This window comes from Lonchura striata, chromosome 5, assembly GCF_046129695.1.
Source record: "Lonchura striata isolate bLonStr1 chromosome 5, bLonStr1.mat, whole genome shotgun sequence".
Taxonomy (NCBI): Eukaryota; Metazoa; Chordata; class Aves; order Passeriformes; family Estrildidae; genus Lonchura; species Lonchura striata.
Genome location: NC_134607.1, coordinates 62,356,755 through 62,379,376, shown reverse-complemented (window position 1 = coordinate 62,379,376; position 22,622 = coordinate 62,356,755). Strand labels below are relative to the sequence as shown.

The 22,622-nt window shown below is 39.6% G+C and overlaps 1 long non-coding RNA gene across 1 annotated transcript in view; it reads left to right on the top strand.

Annotated features, from left to right (window-relative positions):
• Window positions 1–3,686, top strand: part of LOC110469775 (uncharacterized) — a 33,323-nt gene extending 29,637 nt beyond the window's left edge. Inside the window, exon 3 of the long non-coding RNA XR_002465314.2 lies at window positions 3,624–3,686. This is a non-coding gene — a long non-coding RNA (uncharacterized LOC110469775). The remainder of the gene's footprint in view (window positions 1–3,623) is intronic.
• The last annotated feature ends 18,936 nt before the right edge of the window (window positions 3,687–22,622 follow it).

The window sequence follows — 22,622 nt, the reverse complement described above, 5'->3', positions numbered from 1 at the left end:
AGACTCCTTTTTCAGATGCCTTGTGGGTGACTTTAATATAGGATGGAAATATTGCTGCAGTGTTGCTGCTCTTCAGACACTGCTCCCTTCAAGTAATGAGGGTAGTGAAGATTATTTTTAACAGCCCATTATATATTCTAAGAATGGCAAGAAATTATCATAAAGCAATACATGGCATAAAAGATGGAGAACTTTTGACTGTAGATGAGTTCACAGTAATATATATATATATATATATATATATATATATATATATATAACATTCTGATAAATGTATGATTTAGTTTCTGATTTCAGTCATTAAGCAATTATACCTGATGAGTAAGGAGAGAACAGAGGGTCAGCTGTACTTTCTAAATTATACAGATAGTGACAGGGCTTCATTCATCATGGTAACTAAGATCTTCACTGTCCATGCTTTAGTTAATAATATGTCCAGGACAAGGAGCTGAAGCTCTACTCACTTGCCAACCCAGTCAGAGAGAGAGCAATGGAGCTCTGAAACCTGAGTGACTGATGTTGCAATGAATATGTGCTTGTCATTGATAGCAACCTTGGACTTTATATATACTTTATATAGATTTTAAATTAGGTTTGTTGAAGATATCAAGATAGACATGTGGAAGTATCAAAGCACCATAGTACTTACTACAGAGCATTAATTCCAATTTATTTGGGATTTTTATTGTGTTAATTGGACATTTATGTGCTTAAAATGTGTTAAGAAAATCTGAATTTTCAGGGAAGATGTACAAATAAAGTTATCTTAGTCTGAAAAAAATAAGTAGAGTCAAAATAAAAAAATACTTCAGAAACATAGAATTCACTTTAACTGGTAAGAGATACTAAAGCCTTCATAAGAATTGCAAACATGGCAAAACTGATAAAAGGATTAATGTTTCTGCAGTACTTAACACTTAAGAACCTACTATGGAGTTGTTGAGAAAGCACTGAAAGTGTTTTAGGTGCTTTTGATGAGGAACTTCAAAAGTTGAACCATTTTCCCCCTGCCCTGCAGAAATTTCATAATTTCTATCATTCCCCAAGTCAGCTCAGTGTGCAGCAGAGACGTCTGCAGGACCTGGGGAAAGTTTTGGGCTGCAAATCCCCATCACCCTTGGCTGGATCATCAGTTGAGTGTTGGACATGACCTGGTTAATGTCTGGAAGATGCCACCAGCAGCCCTTGCACTTGCTGCTCTTGTTTTCTCTCCAGCTGTTCCCTTGCAGCTGACTGGTAAGGGGAACCAGGGCAGAGGCCCCAGGGAGTGGGAACAGCCTTGCAGGAGGATGTTGTGTGTGCTGAGAAAATTAATTTCATCCTTAAATGCTACCGCTCCACATTAGATGATTTCTTTTAATCCTCTTTTCCCAGCAAACCCACTTAAGCATCACGTAGATGGAAAATTGTTAAAAGATGAATATGAAAACATCTCCCCCTTTCCCAGTCTGACCTAGTGAGATAATTTGGGGTTAGAATGGGATAAGCCTTTAAATAGGCTTAAGACATTTCATGCAGGACATCCATGACTCATTAGCTCATTGTTCTTCACCGATGTACAAAATCTTTCCTTTCATACAAGATATTTCTTATCTGTCTATTATGTTGACATCTAGGCACTGACTCTTCAGTGTTCATCCTTATGTAACAGACAGCTTAGAACAGTCATGCAGATAAGTAGGGAATGACTCTACAATGCTGCTCATACCTTGCACTATGCATGAACTCTCTCCTTCACTGTAAGCAATAAAAGACAGCAGAGGTATAACCTGCAGTGAAATCAGCCCTGCTCTAGATAGCATCCCAGCAGTACTTTGGCACAAAACAAAAAAATGTGCTTTTGTTGTCACAGAAACAACATCATAGCCAACAAAACTCCAGCTGTTCTGCCTCTATGGTATTCTGGGTTTCTAAGGAATGTGTATTTCGCCTGTAAAACATATTGGGTTAATTTTCTGCTCTGTGCCACATCAGCAAAGCCTCATGTGAAAAGAGATGTTGGTATGAGTCATGGTACTTACAAAATGTTTGAGAACACATGAGAAAGCTCACATGAGATCAACAGCAGCTACCAGAAGAAACACTGAATTACTTTTAGAGAAAGCTTTTAGACGAGAAGGTGGAGAAATGAGAAGATAGTACACTTCAGTTACACACAAGCATACTGCACCTGAAAGGTACTGAAAGGATCGAGTACTTTGGCTATAAAGAAAATTGTATGGAAAGAAACATTACTTGGAGGTTAATAAACAAACCCAACATTTTTGGTTTAGGAAGTCCTAAGCCATACTAAAGTGAAGGGCTATCTTGCCGAACTTCCTCTATGCTCAACCTGTTCTTTTACAGAATCCCAAATATTTCCTCTTCCTAGATGAACATTCCATCTGACCCTGAATGGTTCCTGTTTTCATTTATTGCCCTTCTCTCAAGTAATACTTTGTGATAACAAGTGTACTTAGCAAACACATTGCTTCATCTGCCTCTGAGGCAGTCAAGGAATCAGGCCACAGTCATGAGTGCTTTGCATTCAAGTGATCTATTTTTCTTCTGCTATAAGACTGTATTTTTTTTTTTTCTTTTGTGACTTGCCTGGACTTCTCCTACACCTATCACATCTAATTAGATCTCAGAGATCTCCAGGGCTGTTTGCTGATACACAGAATGCCTAAGCTTTCTGGTACAGGCCTATATTCTGGAATGGAGAATTTCTTTTCTCAGTAGTCTGGACACTGCAGTTTGACTACAAAGTACATTTTGATGCATTCTTGGATATTTGTCTCATATCCGTCTTTCTAGCATACTTCAGGAGAATTGAGATTTCTTTCTGTTTTTGGGACAGATGGATGAAAAATTGTTATGAACTGTTTTAAATGTTTGTTTGTGTGTTGTGTGTTTCATACAATTCTCTCCAGAGATTTTCTTAAAAAGGATGTGAAAATTTATTGTCCAATGGTCTCAGTGTTCTCCCATCTTTTATATTTCTGAATAGGGTCACAATTTTTTATTCTTGTTCACTTGTTTTTCATTTAATGTTACAATTCCTGCCTGGATAAGTTGTCAGTAATTGCAGTCAATTTCTTGCAGCATATGTGTAAAATAATAGTGCTATTCCCTTGGAGCATGTGCTGAAAGCACTCTGGAGCAGCCTGCTTTTAAAAAATTCCCTCCAGGGATTTATGGCTATGTTCTACTTGAATGACTTCATGCTCCTGAAAGGGCTGGGTGAACTTTTCATGCACAACCATCACTGCAAGACATTTGTTTCTATTATTGTCTATTCCATTCATGCTAGTGTCACTGAGAAGTTAAGGCTGTGCTGTCACTCTTGTCTTTACCTTTTCATTACATCATAAGTGTTTTAGAATAGGTCACTAGTTCTCTGACATGGGACAAATGCATCAAGATGAAGAAACCATGGTTGTTTCATTCTCTGGTCAATCAGCGCCTCAGATTTAGCAAATAACTGTGATTTATGAGAGATATTTTGAGCTTTGGAGATTGGTTATAGTGTTTCTGAATTGATTTATTATGTTCACTTAGGGTTTGTAATGATTTCTTCTTTTCAGCATCTGTATCCCGATATTTCCATAAATAATCAACATTTTGTATTTATCCACGTCTAGATATGCTGACTACTTGTTTGAAGAGTCTGTGGTCCCAGTTTGATGCTGCTGTCTTTCCCCTGGACTCTGGGTCATTTGTAGGCTGTTCTACTGCTCCAGTCAAGGCCTGCTTTGCAGAATGTTCATCCCTTCTTCCAGCAGTCAAATACTGGTATTGCTGTCAGTATTGTTTTATAGATGAATAACTTGGAAATATTTTTGCCTTTCTTAAAGTGCCAATAGTGCTTAGGTTTTACTTTTCATTTGTTTTTCTTCTTATCTATGTATTTTTGCATTTTCAGCAATTTAATACATCTTTCTTACAGTTTCCATATTTATTTATGTTATTTGCTGTTCTAGTTTTGTGCCTGACTCATATGCTCTATATTTGGTTCTGAACTTATTTACTAGCTCTACACGTTGCTCTTAGTTGATTTATTATGGGCTGTCAGAGTATTCCCATCTGAGCTCCTTCATACTTCATAGCCATGATTAATCTATCACAACATTGGTTCAAATTTTAAGACCTGATCATTAGTCAGCCATTTTGCACAGGATGACAATATACTTATATTGTACTTTTCCTATGGAGATATGAGTACAGTCTTTAAATAAGAATCATTTGGCCTGAAAATTCTTTTGGACTATTGCTAGGATGTTACATAGATACTCCTGGTCTGTTAACAAGATGGTCAAGGTCTGCCAGACTTAAGAAAGATTTTGTTGTCACTATGAATAACATAGTTCTTGTTTTGTTCAATTTTTGTCTTCATTGTAATTTCATCATTTGCATTTTGTGGAGTGAAAATATCCATTTGCAAAAGACTTCCCTCTCACAGTTAGACACATTGAGGTGGGTGTTGTGGCGCGGTACGCGCTCCTCGCCGCGGCACTCCGAGCCGTGCCGTGCTGGGCGGTGAGGGAAGAGAACGGGCGGCCGCTTTCCCCCTGCAAGCTCTGCAGTTTCAGTTCGTGGCGCGCAGGGACAGACGAAGGCGACACGGGACTTGGGGGTGAACGGGATGGTTTTATTCAGTGAGCCCCAAGACCCCGGCGGGCGGGGGGGCAAAGGTTTTATACAGAACTCAGGAGGACGGGTGTAGGAACAGTAACCAATGAGGGAATAGCAGGGGAGGAGTTTAGGGCAGAACTAACATCTGGAAGCTGAGGAGGGGGCTAGAATGAATGACAGGGAAGGTTCTAGGGAAAGGGGCAGGGAAAGGGAGGATTGACCACTTGGAGATGGGGGGGGGAAAACAGATATTAAACAAATATCAAATGAAAGAAAAACACACCACCGCATCTCCCTATTTTCCTTTACAAAAAGAAGGAGAATTCTGTGGTTTAAGCAAATTAATAAAACATGCAAATAATATAAAATCATATGATAACATTGTAAATTACTTAAAGGACATGAAAGACACATTATTGCATTTATAGGGCAGGAAGAGTAGTAATATCCTAAATTAGACACAAGACTGCACAAAACTTGCTGTTTTGCTGCTCTGAGTAACAATCTAAAATAATGTAAATAATTGAAATAGTTGAAATAGAATTGAAATCAGATAAAGTTAGGCGATTGAAATAAAATGAAATAGTTAACAGAAATTAAATTAAAAAATTGAATTAGAATGATTAAAATCACAATTATTTAATTTAAATAAAATAATTAAATGGAATTAATAAAAGATCAACTAAATATAACTAATAATTTTTTAAACTTCGCAGCAATGCAGCAAGCTTGAAGCGATATAGTAGCTGAGTGATTCCTGTAGCAATAATGGTTAAACACAGCCTTTAAGTCAAAAAATATCATAAAAGACTGAAATAATTATAATTACAACAAAACAACTTAATATAAAATTAAATTGTAACATTACATATTATTAAAAAAAACATAAATTGAAAGACATTAAAAAATGATAAACTAATTGTGATTACAACATATGAAACATATAAAAACTTCATCTGGAATATATAAAATTGTCCTAAATGAAAGTCCAAATTAAGGGTACAAAGCACAGCAGGATTTGTGACTTCATCTGATTTAAAATTTGCTTTGTCGCGGCGCTTGCGATGTTCAGCTTCTTAAATTCTTAAAGCAGAGTCAGCGGATAACGGCGCTTGTCTTAAAGTAGAGTCAGCGGACAGCGATGTGGTTTGTTCAATTTGAATGTTTGTTTGCGAGGTGGGCCTAATATCTTGAGTATTAATTGAATGAGATGATCTTTTTTTCTATAAAATATAACTCAACAAACAGATTATTCAAAAATAATCAAAAGCAAAAAGAGGAATTTGTAGTTAAATAAAAAGGAATATTGGGTAGGGTACATTAAGGAATAAGATAGGGGAATCAGACAATCACTTAATTAGTGATTGCCATGATTAACAGGGGGTATCGGTAAGGGGTGGACCGGGGCGCCGCCATTTCAGGGGGAAGACAAAATGACGGATCCTCAGTCCCGGGTTTCGGCTCCATTTCCTCGGAAGAAGATCCCTCCCGACCTTCCCCCCGGAGGACGAGCCCGAAGAAGGATGGGGGAATATCCAACCCCGCCTCCCCCAACAGGGACTAGCCTCGTGCAGGGACGGTGCAGGGCTATTGGGAGAGAAATGGGACTGGTGGGAAGCCAGGGGTGGAAAAGAAGGGTCAAGGCGGGAAATGGGTCCCGAGCGGCGTGGGCAGCGCCATCTTGGGAGGGGGTGCCAGATACACTGCACTTGGCCTGAGCAGTGTCCGGCAGGGCACTTGGGGCGGCTCGGCCACAGCAATCCCCAAGGGAGGATAGGAAAGGGTTTAGGAAAGTCCGAGGGGATGGGGGCATAGGGAGCTTCACAGAAGCAAAAAGGGGAAATTTATAGGAGGGGGGGGGGGCCGCCCGACGCAGCTGGATGTCGGCGCAATGCGTGGGTGTAAAGGGCCCCTTTTAACAACGCTCCTATAGCTAACGTGTCGCTCTCTTAGCTGTTCCTTACTGGTGTCTTTTCTACCCCCTCCGTCCAGCCCAGAATGGGGAGGGGAGGATAGAGAAGACAACTTTTTCGAGGAGAAGAAAAAGCGATCCAATCTAGGTCCCCACAGAAGACTAGGCGAAGAATAGCACTCAGTGCTAGCTTCCCCCAGAAAAAGAAAACCCACCCGCTTGCCAGGGACATGCACGGCTACAGCCCCAGTCTGGGCGCAGACGGGGGTTAAAACGCGAGAAAAAAAAAAAGCGGCAGACCCAGCCGCCCGTCGGGGCGATCCCCACCCCGTGTAGCCCACCTTACCTTGCAGGCTCGGACGGAGATGGCTTGGATCTTCTCCTCAACTCGATGGAAAAGTCGCGCTGAAAACTGGGGATGTTCCTTCTCTTTCGGTTTGGCCCTTCCAGAAGCCTGGGTGTTCCCGTTAAACCAAGACTCGTCCCCGAAGCCTTGGTTTCGGCCACTATCAGCTTCCGTTGGTCTCACTGCAGCTGCTGACCGAGGAACCTCTTCTTCTCGGTCAGTCCCTCTTCAGGCTCCCCCGAGCCGCTGCCAAAACCGCCTTCTGTGTCCTCGGGAAAGTCTGCCCGCCAAAAAGCTCTGCAGCCCGGCTGCCCGTGCAGCGCGGCTGCTCCCGGGCGGGAAGATGGCGAGAACGAAGAGGGTCCCGGAGCGTCAGTTTTTCGCTTGGCGCTCAGCTCCTCTTAGCATCAGGCAGAGCTTTTACGGCCATAGATGTTCCTCTTCCCTCCTTCTTCTTCTGTGAGGCGGGCGCCCCCACGAATTTGCCCGTTTTTTTTACAAGACGAAGGAGGGAACCATCCTCTCGCTACCATATGTTGTGGCGCGGTACGCGCTCCTCGCCGCGGCACTCCGAGCGGTGCCGTGCTGGGCGGTGAGGGAAGAGAACGGGCGGCCGCTTTCCCCCGCAAGCTCTGCAGTTTCAGTTCGTGGCGCGCGGGGACGGACGAAGGCGACACGGGACTTGGGGGGGAACGAGATGGTTTTATTCCATGAGCCCCAAGACCCCGGCGGGCGGGGGGGCAAAGGTTTTATACAGAACTCAGGAGGACGGGTGTAGGAACAGTAACCAATGAGGGAATAGCAGGGGAGGAGTTTAGGGCAGAACTAACATCTGGAAGCTGAGGAGGGGGCTAGAATGAATGACAGGGAAGGTTCTAGGGAAAGGGGCAGGGAAAGGGAGGATTGACCACTTGGAGATGGGGGGGGGGAAACAGATATTAAACAAATATCAAATGAAAGAAAAACACACCACTGCAGTTGGGGTTTTAATACATCATTATGTTTTGACTAGTACTTGTTCATTTTTTTAATACATTTACACATTTACTTGGGGATAAATGGATGAGGAAAGGGTTGGTTTGTCCTGTTACTGCATTCATTTATCTGCAAAAGCCAAGTTTAGATACTAATTTTATTGTTAAAAAAAGAGGCAATATTCAGATTCTACTCCTGATTTATTGTACAATATTCTTTTAAATTCAGGATTTACTTGCAGTAAATGTTTTAAATTCCCAAATATTAATTCCCTTATTAAAATAATATGATACATATTAATTATATTATATTATATTATATTATATTATATTATATTATATTTATTATATTTATTATTATATTTATTATATTGGAAGTGTGTTTTATAATTTAGTTTAGGGAGTTTCAGTTTTAATTGGTGAAGTTCACAGATGTGATTTTTCTAAGACTACTTCTCTCCTCTGAGTTCAGTGGCCATACTTTCTTTATTTACATGATATTTATTTATATTATATTTATATTTATTTCACCTTCATTCCTTTATTGCTTCTCCCAGAAATATTAGTAGTCAATTCCAGACTGACCATCATCTTCACTCCAATACCTCTCTTCCTCTCTCCCATGGAGTTGGAGTTGCTAGTGCTGATGAGAATTTGTAATTGGAGAGTGAAGAAAAAAATACTCTGATTTTAGTAATTTGGGATAAAGAGAAGGAAACTAGCATCAATTGAAGATTATAGCTTGTCAGATAAATTCCAGTGATCAAAAACATAAATGTTTATTTTAATAACTGGTTTTCAATAGCAATGACTTCCACCCCACCCTAAATTTTTCTATCATATGTTTCAATTATGTTTAACACAGCCTTGGTAGACTCTCAGTGTCACTCTGATTTTTCACAAGTTTTTATAAGCATAAGGCATTAGTTTGAAGTCTAAAAAAATAGCTCTTCTCTCTTGCAGGTGATTTTATTGGATTCTTCATGCAAAGCTGACAGCCATCATTACTTTTTGTCTACCTCAGTCCCTTCTGAAACACATAACTGCCTATGATAAACTAGTCCATTCATTCCATTAACTTAAGGCTGGGAGCATTGAAAAGAAAAATTTGGCTTAAAATCTTTTTTTATTACTCAGACTGATTTCTTACATACATGACAATTCCAACAAGTTAATTTTTGTTTATTTTAATTGGAGTTTTAAGTTATACAGGCACCTATGATTAATCTGTCACCCTGGACATATAAATTATACAAACCTAAAATTTAGAACACTCACTTTCAATATAATTTCATCAAACTTCTTTAAAATTGTCCCCAGCAAAAAAGCACAGCATATATTTCATAGCTATTTCTAATATACACTCTCATTAATAGGGAGCAATACAAAAATAAATTGAGGGCATGCTGAGCTATAAGACAACATTTAGATGACAGAGAATTGATTTTCTATAAAGCTGAAGGATTTTATTAAAAAGTAAACAAAATCTTCAAGGAACAATTTGCAAATGAAATATGTGAAATTGGATGTCTCTAAGTCACTCATCAGTTTGATCTTTATAAACACATTTGCCTGTTGATGCTGTAAGTGATCATTGCTCAGTCTTGCAAACATCAAATGGGGCATGATAATTACAGCAACAACATCATTAGGGCTGGACCTCCTGGAAAGCTGGAGCTGAGAAAGTCTGCATTTTCTGTTGGAGTTCACCTTACACATCCATAAAATTGGTTGCAAACTATTCTCCTCAATGGATGCAGATAGAGGGTTGATCTGGGACCCTTGTGCTGCTGAACTGGGGAGGATGGAAGTGGGACAACCAACATTTGTCACTTCATTACACCCTCCTGGCAGGAGGGCAAGACCCAGGTTAAGGCATAAGCTGTACAAGGGGTACCCCAAGATGACTGCTGGGTGGGAATAATTCCTTCCCTGCTCCCTCTTTCTCCTTTATTAGGAATAAACCGTAGCAAGAAGCACCACATATTTTGACATGGCCATTATAACCATTATGGAAATGCTATACAGGATAGAATATTTTTTTCAAAGTTCAGTGTGAGCTAAAGGCAAACTATGAATTTTGTTGTAATGGGTTGTTGAGATGCAGAAAGAGCTCTCAACCCAGTTTCTCGAAAAACATCCATTAAACAATTAAAATTAGTTTCAACCTTATTTTGCAATCAATCTGTATGTATAATTTTAAGCAGTATCCCTGCCTTGAAGAATATGAAGCAGGAGATAGATTGTTGTGGAAAGACATGGATATTTATTTCTTTAGTAACAAAGTAATTTGCAGCACTCTCATTGCTGCTAGCAGAGAATATGTAAGTCATAAAGTGCAGTTAAGTGATAAATTTATTTATAAAGTACCTTTGCCACTTCCTTCTTCTCTGCTCACTAATCATTCTCCCCCAGGAGTCAGTCTAATTTTAATCCACCAAGCAGATAGGTAAGTGGTATGCAAGGCAGATAAGAATAAATCCTTGTCTCCTGCAAACATAAGATCTTCTGCCCAAATTGATTCGAAACTAAAGTACATCATGAATGTGGACCAGCCTAATCTGACATTTGAAGTTAAAAATTCCCAGCCATGGAGATATTGTTTTGTTGCCCTGAAAGCCAGCAAGTAGGACCTATATCTCTTCAAACATAGTATTTCAGTTTCTCACTTTGAGTCCAAGGAAGCCTTAATAAAACATCTGTTAAAGCTCTGATACCTTAAAGTTTCTTTGGGTTCTTATTAGCTGGCTTTGACTTCTTTATGCTGTTGAGTTCCTGGTGAGGGAGGCATATAGCTTAGGAAGAGAAGAGTTAGAAATTACCTGTTTCAAACAGCTCTTTCAGAAACCCCAAAACATTACTAGAGTATTTGTTCTAAATTTCTGGTGCACCTCATGATAAACAACACCTACTACCACAATACCTTCCTCTAGATGAGTGTGTTGTATGAAAACGAACAGGGCACGATGCAATTGCTTTTGTTCTGTAAACAGGAAGTCAAATTAAAAAAAAAAAAAAAAAAGGCAAGTTCTAGATAGAAACTTTTCTGTCTTACAATGTTCAAAAAAGTGCCATTACATCCTTTCGAAGAGCTTAGCTTTCATACCTGTCCCTTTCAACTGCTGAACTGTTGTATCTCAAAGGACATTCTTATTTATAGGATTTGTAATATGAGAGTTTAGATTTAAAATAAAACCAAAAGTTTAAAATGAAAAAATTAGAAAATAACTCTAACAACACTAGGCTATTGTTTCTCAAATTGGTTCAGAACATTTTCAGAAGATGGTGCTCTCCCTGTACATCCTGTTCTCTATATAAATAAATTACTCATTGACTCTTCCATCTGCAAACAAATTCAAGAACTAGGCCGAGCAGAAGGATCACCTTGTAGTCAATCTCTATTTTGCATCAGCCATCCATAAATGTTTTTAATTGCTACTTAGCTGCTTGATCCAGATTGTCAGGGTCTTGGAGTGAAAAATTGAACAATGAATCAATTTGTGATAGTTATTGGACAGCAGTTCTACATTGGCTTCTGGGAAAGAAAGCAACTCTAAAACCCTGCAAAGGGAGCCCTTTCATAAATATCTCCAAAACCCAGGAGCAATTCTGTTTTCCTGGAAACACTTTTTCCATACTTCTTTTTTCTCACTGAAACCTGTGTCTCTAATGTATAGTTAATAAAAGAAGTAGACATAGCTTAGGCTGTATGTAAGGCAAAGCTTTACAGAAGTCAGGCTGAGGGACTTTCATTTCCATAGCTCTAGCACTTAATCACTACCCACCCATGATCATTTTATGGCATACATTCATGCTGTTTAGTTAAGGGCAATGCCAAGCAGATGAAAATCTTAAAAAAAAGTATTAACTCCAACTTGTGCCTTGCTGATGAGGGACATAATGACAGTGCTGCTTTTTAATGTGATAGCTTTGGTGATCATATGAAAACAGCCATTCTCCAATGAAAATAAAGAGGGGCTTAGTCACTACTTGAGCAGCTTCACAGCTGTCTGCAGCACCATGAGAAGCATGGCCATGAGATTTGTTTCCCTACACATGAGTGATGTGTGTTGCCATGATGCTTCCTGACATCAGAGAACAAAGAACAGCTGGGTGCTGCAAACCAGTTTCTCACAGGAGGAGGAATCCATTGTAGGATAGCTTTCACTGTAAATAGTTTATTGCCATTATATAATCCACCTGAACATAAATAGCCATTAAAGTCACCTAAGCAGTCTTTTATTCCAGGAATCCTGAAATGAGCCTGGCTATCCAATGCCAAGGAATGGTTCCCTGCATCAAGAACTGGCTGAAGATCACGATGATATAGAATTTTCCTGTGTCCAGGTTTCCCCAGGAAGAGGGTTAGCATTGTGTGGTTTTTCTTACGTATGATAACCCTGTGCCAAAAACCTCTTCCTCAAGGTGTTGTTGGCACCAGCTGTGCTAGCAGCTGAATAGCCAGGCTCTGGAAATGCCCTTGGGACCAGAGGGTGGGCCTTGCTCTTCTAAGAGTAATTTATTGGCACAAAGAGTATCTGGCCAGTGCTTTCAAATTGCTGTCGCTGTACTCCTGAGACAGCACAGGTACAACAAGGTGGATCCTCAGTAACTCATCTGGCCAGACAGAGAAGAGACTTAGAGGTGACAAGATGAAGGGGCATCTAAGGTCAGATGGAAAAAAGATGAAGGAAGGGAGAATTTGGAGGTTAATGAGAAGGAGAGAGAAGATGAGAAAACAGGATCAGTATCCGAATAGTCCTTCTCCTCTTTCCATCCTCTTCAGCCTGCTCCCTAAAGACAATCCTATAGCCACCCATCTTCCTCCACCTTCGTACCTTGTACCAAAGGAAGATTGCTCCATTTGTCTTGTGATTGCAATCAAAATGTATTTTGCACCTCTATCTGTGCACTGTTTCTTTTCTGGCACTGTTTATAATGTCCCAGCAGAGTCAGCAGCCCCACTGAGAGAGAGAGAGCCCAGAGCAGAGCCCTCAGCACTCTCCTGGCAGGGCATGGGCTGGTGATCCCCACCTTGGGGCTACAAGGGGCCATTCTGCTGCAACAGGATGCACTGCAGCTGAATTTCAAGAGACAGCTGGCTGGTTTTGTTGCTTTTTTTTTTTCCCTCAACATCTTCATCTTTATTCATGTGGAAATTTATTATATTTGTGAATACAGAAGAAAAAAGCACATTTGAAAGCTTTTGATTTCATTGCAGAGAAGTACAACATGACGGACAAAGAAATGAATTTCCAGGCCTGAGCATAATGTGTATGTTCACTGTAGAGCAGCCTCAACCAGCACAGAAACAATATGTTTGCTCTTCAAGCAAATAGTATTTAGGTATGAAAAATAAAGATGTCACATCCATACTGCTACTGCATATCACTTTTCTGATTCTACTGTCATCTGGAGGAAAAAATACAACTTTGTATCATTAATCAGCTCATAAGTTAAAAATTGTAAACTAAATATTCATTAAACTTTGTTGTCATTCTACAGCTGGATAGCCTTTGTGTTTCTGTATCCCACTCTTGTGGTTTCTAATAATTCCTTCAGAGATAAATTTCTTAATGAGACATATGCTGAGATGGAAATCCACAGCTTCGCTTTGATCAGAAGTTTTAACTGTGGATGGTCAGAAACTTCTTGAAAAAACAATCCATCTTTATATTTCATACTAGGTGCACAGTAGTGGAAAATCAAATTACTAACAACGGTTTTATTAATTTTAATGTGATAAAGTCAAATTTATTACTCTAATTTGAAATCATTACAGCGATTCCCTTTGAATTCCCTCTGAATCGTCTTCTTTATAAGACTTACTAGCAAACGTGCCAAGGCCTTTCATTAGCACAAATTAAAGCAAATGCAAGGATTTGTACTTCAATAAATTTTCACGGATGCATGAAATTGCATGGCCAATAATTGCAGCCAGCTCAGTTATTTCAGTGATTATACTGTGTGCAGAGGAAATTAAACCAGGCCAGTGCAAACTCCAATCTGGACAGTTATCCACAAACAAAAAAAAAAAAAAAATCCTACTTCACCCAAATAAGGGCCCTCAAGAGAAAAAACTCATTAATTTTATTTTTGTTGTCTGTGACTTTGCACCTCATACACCAGGTGACACAAGCACAGCTCTGGCACAGGTTTCCAAGAGGCACTACCACTCTGTCTGTAAAATCATGATTCATTGAGGCACCTTTAGAGTTTCTATAACAGTTTTCAGAAAGCTGAGATTTCTATAGCCTCGAGTAGCAGTTTTCATTCTGTTCTCCAGGATTTTTAGCAGAGGGTTGTTCTTTCCCTGCATTGTTGCAGTTTGTGTACTGCTGATACAAACAAACAGCTGCAGTGTTCCACTAGAGAGCTTCTCTTCTACTGCAATTATGTGACTGATGCACAAATCCTCACCACTAACAAACAAATCTGAATAACAAGGAGCCAACAGATGAAAACACACAAATTAGCCAGACAAACAAGTCCAGGCACGGACCACAAATCTGATGTGCAAGAGAGGCTGAACCTGCTGGCTCAGCACATGCCAAGCTCAGGTCCAGAGCAGGGAAGTTTCTATGTGGAAAATGGGAAAGAGTTCAAGGCTAGATTGGCTGGGCCTTTGACCAAGCAGGTCTAGTGGGAGGTGGTGTTACAGCCCTCCCCTAAAGGCAAGGGTAACACAGTTTCTTGGTAATAGATCCCTTGGGGTGGTGGGGATTAGAGTGAAACAACACTGAACAATCAGTGCTTATAAATATAGTTATGTAGTATTTATTTCAGAGCAATGTGGCTGCAATTGAAAGCAGGTATGTAGTCATTTTGGTTATTACCTACTGTAATATAGTAATATGAAAGCATGAAAATATCACTTAAGCAATTCTATAAGGGAAAAGAAAGAAAGAAGGAAGAAATAAAGGTTAAAAGTAAAAACATATCACCACCTATAGATCTCACAATGAGACTTGATTGTTACAATTTAGGTGTCCATTTGTCAAAGTGGTGGTTGTTGAAGTGATGGTCACCATCTTGATGCATCAGATTGGGGAAAAAGCCTACAAAGCACAAAGTCAGATGAAACCTCAGTAACTGAGGTTCAGGTGGGAACACCCAGGTACTTCCCCTGAGCAGGGAGAGCTTTCAGTCCTCTGGTGGAAAGTCTCAGAAATGAGTCTGGGGGTACTTTGGGGGTCCTTGATGCTTTATGACACCTTCTAAAAGAGGACAGCTGGCTCTCACATCAGCACAGTTGAGCCAGTAATGTCCCATCAGAAGGGATGAACATCCTCAGGACCTTCACAGGGAGAGAGGGAGTTTTACAACAGAGTGAGTTGTGTAGGCGAGGGCCATTGGCATGACAGAAAGCACCATCCCACCTTGCATGATCTGCCTCTTATTACCCTTAAAGGCCTTGTAACCTCTAGTGGTGATCATTCATCCCCTCTATCTTATGCAGACCAGAGTCTTGCCATTACACCAAAACCTCACCTCCTTCCCCTTGGGGGCTGCAAACCTGGCCTCAGCATAGCACCCTGCCACTCCACAAATGGGAAACTGTTTTCAGTCATTCACCATTAACATTTCATCTCTTACAGCTGTCCCTGCTCATGGCAGGAGGTTTGGAAATAGATGATATTTAAATTCCCTTCCAACTCAAAGCATTCTATGATTCTGTGAATATACCAGTTCACTGGCAGAGCCCAGCTTTACCAGATATATTTCTGCAGCAGCCACCACTCTGCCTGGAGCCACAAACCAACCATGTCCCTCACCATTAGCCTGTATGCCACCCTCTCAGCCAGGCAGAGCAGTTTGGGTGGGCTGTGAGTGATACTCACATTCATCCTCTGGACTGCTGCAAGTGTTCCCCATAGCTTACACACAGATCTGTATCTATATCTATCTATATCTATCTATATCTATATCTATATCTATATCTATATCTATATCTATATCTATATCTATATCTATATCTATATCTATATCTATATCTATATCATCTATATCTATATCTATATCTATCTATCTCTATATCTATATCTATATCTATATCTATATCTATATCTATATCTATATCTATATCATCTATATCTATATATCATCTGTATCTATATCATCTATCTATACCTATATCTATATCTATATCTATATCTATATCTATATCTATATCTAGCTATATCTATAGCTATACACACAGATCTAAATGCACTCTGGAGCAGTCTCAAGCACTCTTTAATTATTCCTCTTGCCTGCAGCTCATGCCAGGGACATGGTGTGTAGGCACTGACAATGAATCAATATCCAAATCTCTGGTGCAAACCAGCTGTGACAGTTACAGGGAAAAGAAGTACTGGAGATAAGAATAAATCAACCTGAAATTTAAAAAATATACTAACAAATAAAGGGTGTAAAGTGTCAGGGAAGAATCTCTTCAGCCCAAAATACTTGCTGAAAGGAAGGAACTTGGAGTGACTTTGCCATGGGCTTCAGTCCAGCTAATTACCTTACCCTTAATTGCCTGCTAGGATGGCAAACTTCAGAGGATGCATGTCCTCAGTGACCTCAGTCATCTTCAGATGTCCAGAGAGAGAATAAAATCAGAGGCCATGGAGCCAAGGAGCATCTGTGGCTGACTCTGGCATGGGGACAGAGTCTGCAGGAAGGATTGCTATGGACATGCCTGGTGAGGCCAGCAATGAGGAGCAGGCACTTGGAGCGGTGAAAAAGGCAAAAATGGTGGTAAGTGATGGAAGAAGAGTAGATGCATGCTGGTCCACAGTGTATACCAAGTGAGCTAGACAACTCCATTTGCCAAAATATCCAGCCTTTCCCTTTCTGGGACTGTAACTGGACACAGCATTAGGGATAGGGAAAATGGAGTGATTTGCTGTCAGTGCTGTTTACTGTGAGATCCATTCATTTAAAATTTTCTTGAGCATGAGACAAGCACCACTCCCTGCTTATTCTAACTCTAATCTGTCTCTGCTATCATGCTTGCATCGTTGTAGGTTGCCTTCTGCATCTGGCATTGTGTTCCTCAAAGAAATGACTTTTTTTTTTTTTTAAGAAGAATGATATTTGCTTCAAAAATCATGAGCAGGTGTAAATGAAAATGTGTAAAATGTAGTAGCTTGAAAAATAAACATTTTTGCAAATGTACTTTCACAAGTGTCCAAAAATCCACTTTTCATTGCAATAACTCAGATGTGACTTCTTTTCAGCATCTCTACAAAGATAAATGAACCTTTCTACTGTCTGTAAGTGATTTATTGTCTCCACACTAGTGCTATAGTTTATTATGGATGAAATTTGGATTAAAAGAAGGTTATGTATAATTGCCTGCAGTGCTTGGCATAAGTACCAGTTTGTCCCACCTCTGTACATCAATCCCAGTACTTTAAAATGCAATTAATACCTGTCCCATTATTAACTGCTAATACTAATGTCAAAGGAAACAAATACAGTGTTAAGATGAAAAGATATTCTGCAATGGTTCATTAACATTTGTTTTTCTTGTCTACAGACTAAAACATAAAGGATTTTCTCAAAGATGACTTTACCAGAATGGAGAAAAAGCATCTCAGTATTTGACTTTATGACTTTGACCTTCATAATTACAGGTAATTAGGGATGTAATTGAGATTTATCTTTCAGAAAGGAGCATTAATACTTGCTAGGAGTTCTGTTCTCTAGCAACCTGTTCTCCAAATTTATTTATTTATTTATGAGATTGAAATTCACATTGAGTACTGATATCTACTGTTTTAAATGTATTATGATAGAAATTAAGTAGCACAATCAAGTCTTGTCCAAAATGCTGAAACCTGCAGAGGTTGTTCCATTGGCTTCCTTGTAGTTTTTTTCTACTCTGGGTTTCTTAATCTCCTTCATCTTCATTTCCTCAAATGTTTCCTGCTGCATCTCAGTGCTGGAAACTTGAGTGGAAGAAGGAAACACACTATAGTTGGTAGTAGACACTTGTGATGATGAACATACTCAGGGTCTGGCCCTGAAAGGGTCTGGGAACTATCAAACAAATATGCTTTCAAAAAAACTCCAGTAAAAAGTGCTCTGTCACCATGCATTTAGCCTTCTCTTCTTCTGATAGTGAATCTTCTTTCATGTTGGTTTAAGGATCCTGTTATTTTATATTTGAACTTCTCTTCTTATACATACTGCATATTTTTTCCTTACATATTTTCAGGAGATTTATCATTACACAGAATGAATGATAAATGCAACAAAAAAGGAGACACACAGCATGGATTATGGAAGATCATTTTGATTTTGGATGATTTCTAACAGAGCCTGTGCTAATTGTAAGCCTTTTAGATAAGTTTATAAAAGTTTGAATTTCTGAGTGGTGCATATCAATCTGTTGGTGATAAATGACAAAGAAGAATGCAGCAACCCTGGCCTCTTACATGACAAAATTCAATCCAGACCCTTTTGGTGACAGCAGAAAGTCTTCAACAATCTTAAGAATAGAAAAGATACAGAAATAAGGGCTAACACCACAGATAAACCTCATTTTTTTCCAATATATAAAGCCTGTAGATCTCACAGACAGAAGATAATATAACAGGTGGGATTGATTTGTCCTAACACAAGCAGCTGGGGATTGGATTCAGTTTATGTTCATATGAAATGGTCTGCACAGAAGAGTATCATTCAGTTGTCTAAACTTTAGGACCTGTTTGAGTTGCCTGAGGTTATTCCACATCATTTCTTACTGCCCCTCCTGAAGCACATATGTTTCCCATAAATCCCATTTCTTCCAGTAGAACATCTCAGAAAATCCCATTTTATGTGTCTTATCAAGACATGTCTCTTTTGGGGTGAACTGAACCCAGGGGACCTGCCTTGTGGTTCAACTGGGTGCACAAAACTCACTTCTGAGGACTAGCACTGGACCTGAAACAGCTTGTTCAGATGTGAACACCTGTGTTACAGAAACCTGACTTTAGAAGTCTTGCCTGGACTCAAGTCTGACCTGTATTCAGTGCTGAGCACAAAAGGGTCCATTCAGTTACACTTGTCAGGTGAATTGCTCTCTACAAGGTCACGTCCTGGAACCCATGGAGACATCCTCAGACTGAGATTTTGATACCTAATGTGAAGTCGAGTCAATCTGTTTGCCTTTATTACTTGGAAAGTTAAGGTGCTACAAGATAACACAGAACAAAATTTGGAAAAATGCTCTAGGAGAACTAAAGTGTTTTTCTTTCTGTTGTAGAGTTGTTAGGGATGGCAACATGGATAGAGATTATCTCTGAGGCAGAAATCCACAGCTGTAGTTGCTCTATCTCTGGTAAGCAATAAAGGCCTTGTTAACTGAGGGCAAAATCAGATTTATGGTCTATTTACATCTGCAGAACCACATTCATTTATGGTGCAGCAATAAACATATTGTACTCATCTCCCAAGATTTACCACCATCTGCTGGCTGTTTGCAGTCAGTTTTCCCAGGTTTATTCTTACTGATTTTAAACCATTTCTGCTTGTGAGCATGTGCCATACAAAGTGATTTACAGCAGCCTTTACCCAGATAATAGTACATTGCCATAGATCCTTTGCCAAGGCTTCTTGACCTTTTTTTATTTACAGTGTCCAGGGCTGAAGGATTACTTACATGTACGTTTTGGTTATTGCAGATAAGGACCCTGACAATTTTGTTCACACACTGCTAACTTTATTGAATTGTTCTCTGTGTCATGGTGTACAGCTTATGCTATTAGAAGGACATGGATTTTTGATGGAGGAGAGTAGTTATTCTGTTTTCTTTGGACTAAAAGTGCATGCTTCCAGATTTCCACAGAAAACACCAAAAAACTTGTTCTTCTATTCTAGCCTTTGGGTGTGATCCCAGCTAAAAGGGACAGAGCTTCACTGGGCTTAAGTCTGCATGCTTCTACTACAGAAAGCTCAGGTGTGAGTGTTCATGTTCAGAGATGATCTGATTTAGGCTTTGAAATCTTTGGCACCGTAATTCTGCCTTTCTCTCAGCCCTACCACCATGTGGCACTCCCTGAAGAATAAAACAGGGCTTTTGCTTCCATAAAGCCCAATAAAAACAAATCTGGAGCAAGGTAGATGAAATACCTCTATAAGAACCTTCATGAGCAATACATTCAGACTTCATTAAAAAGCATGTGTCATTGCCCCTGCCTCTGAGACACAGCCTGGGTTAACCTTTAAGAAGCATCCATGCTTTCATTTCCTCTTCTCACTTTGACTGAGTATGTATTTTCACATCTCTATTGCTTTTAATTCAGCAACAAAGCCGGGGGATGAGGTTTATGTCTTGCTGCATAGTGCAGGCACAAAAGCATACAAAGCAATGTGCAATGAAGCACAGACTCACTCAAAGACAGCACAAAACTGCTCAGGCCAGAAACAAATGGGGTTAGAGCTCCTTTCCTTTGAAGCAAAGGAAAAGGATTTATGTCAGGGCTTGAAATGATGCAACTTATTTCTCCCATTCTTCCCTGAAATTGGCCCTGCACATTGCAGGGGCTGGTGCTAAGCTGTGTAAAGACCCATTTCATTGCCTGCCATCCATCACACACTGCCTGGCCCTAAATGACTCCCAAAGGGAGGCACAGCCAGATCATAGGTGCTCAAAATCTTGCCTATATTGATTTGGTGAAAAGGCATTAGATGTCAGTATTAGATATCACTTCACTGATATTTATAAACACCTAAATCAACAAATTACAACTGAAATCTGAAATTTTATTCATGATAATACCTATTTTTTTTTATTTTTGAGCTACTTATATATTTATTTTTTGAACTAAATATATACCCTTTTACCTATAACCAATTCCTGTTATTTCCCATTTAAAAGTATAAGTAAATGCAAGAAGAAAATACTAATCCATAAAAGTGTATAGATTTATATCCTATTTTGGACAGGAGCCAAAACATAGCCTATCCTAGCAGAATAATAATCTACCACAGTAATGTTGGCTGGAAGTGAGAGAAGACTGAACAAGGATGCTGAGCTGTACTAATAAGACTTCAGTTATTCACCTGTGAGCACAGAAGCATGTGTAAGTATATAGTATAATCATCTTAACTCTATCTGTCATGCTATGCTTTGGAAAGGCAGAGTATAAAGAATGTGTTCAGCTGGTTTGGAAAAAAAAAAAGTAAAAGTCAATTCTTTATAGTCAGCAAAAATCTTTACAAAACTTCCCAAGGAGAAAGCAGATGCTGAGTAGCACAAAATTAATCTTGTAACATACTAGCTATAAAGTACAGTAACACAAATCAATACTGCAGCCCTAAACTATCAGCTGCTGAGCATAGGAATAGTCAGCTGAATTGTGTAGGACATACACTCAGCTCTCTGGTTTTTCACAATGGGTTTCTTTTTTAGTTAGAGCCCGTTGGAAACAGTGACAGCAACATGGCTTTGGATCAAGCCCTGAGCTATGGATTTGCACTGACCAGCACCTGAGGAATACTGCAGTTGAGTCAGTGCCGCAGTGAATTGCTGCTGGTTATGTTATCCCACACCAGCACCAAATTGCTCTGTGCTAGAAGAAAGCCAATTGCTTTTGAACTGTATGATTTTAACACAGCAAAATCTGACCTTCGAAGTGTAAAATTGCACATAGCAATTATTCGCTTCTGCAGGAAAGGAACTCACTGTGTATTTAACGCTTCTGTCAAACAGCAATTAGGTTACTTTTATAGCTGAGTGTGTCACTCCTAATGCAGCAAACCCACTGCCTGTGGCAGCCATAACTTACAGCTCAGCTGCAGAAACACAGGCTCTTTCTGGGGACACAGGAATTAGCTCTTTTTCAGTTGACTGCAAAGGCAGCCGTGTTCTGTGGCAGCTCAGCTCAGCAAAGCTCGGGGAACAGGAATTCACTGCGTGACTTTTCCTACCCTGAACCCTACTCCTCCTTTTGGGTCACAGTCCCCATATTTGGCAGGTGAAGGCATTCAGCACTGCAAATGAATCAGTTTCAGGACTGGGAATCCAGCATCTCCTCCTTGAACTGCTCATCTTTGAAAGCTGATATTTGCCATAGGAAAACATGGAGGATAAATGCAACTGAAAAATCTATCTATGGGCTAATAGCATTCATTCAACAAACTCTCTTTGGCCCTGGCCAAAAAGCCTGAGACTTTCAAAAGTCTTTCCCACTCTACCTTCTGAATTTATCCATCATTCTCTACATGGTGTGAGGGTCTGCTGCATCCTTCCGTTCCTAATATGTGGGATGACTAAGCAAGGAGTTGTATAAAGTTGAAGTAACTAAATGAAGTTTAGTTTCTTGGCTGCTGAAATCTTGGAACAGGTTGCCCAAAGGAGTTGTGGATGACCCTGGAACTGTTCAAGTCCAATTGGACAGGGCTTTGAGAAAACTGCAGGGGGGTTGGAACAAGATCTTTAAGGTCCTTTTCAATCCAAGACATTCTATCATACTATAAATAGATTGAAGATTGCTTTCAGTGAGCTTGGTGACTGATTTTGGCTATAGTATAGTATGTCAAATTAAATAACTTTTTAAAATACTCATCTTTTATTATTTTCTAGGGAACAATGGTAGGATGTAAAGGTTTTTCAAAGTATATGTTTCCATTGGTGTCCACACAGTGCCTTCTGCCACCATTTCCCTTGCCATACCTTTCTCATATGAGCCCTTTTCTAATAAACCAGCAAAGCTAAACCTTAAAGGAAAAATATATATATAGCTTATATAACAATTCTCCTTAATCAGCATCTGTTGATGAGTTTTATACTTTATGACAC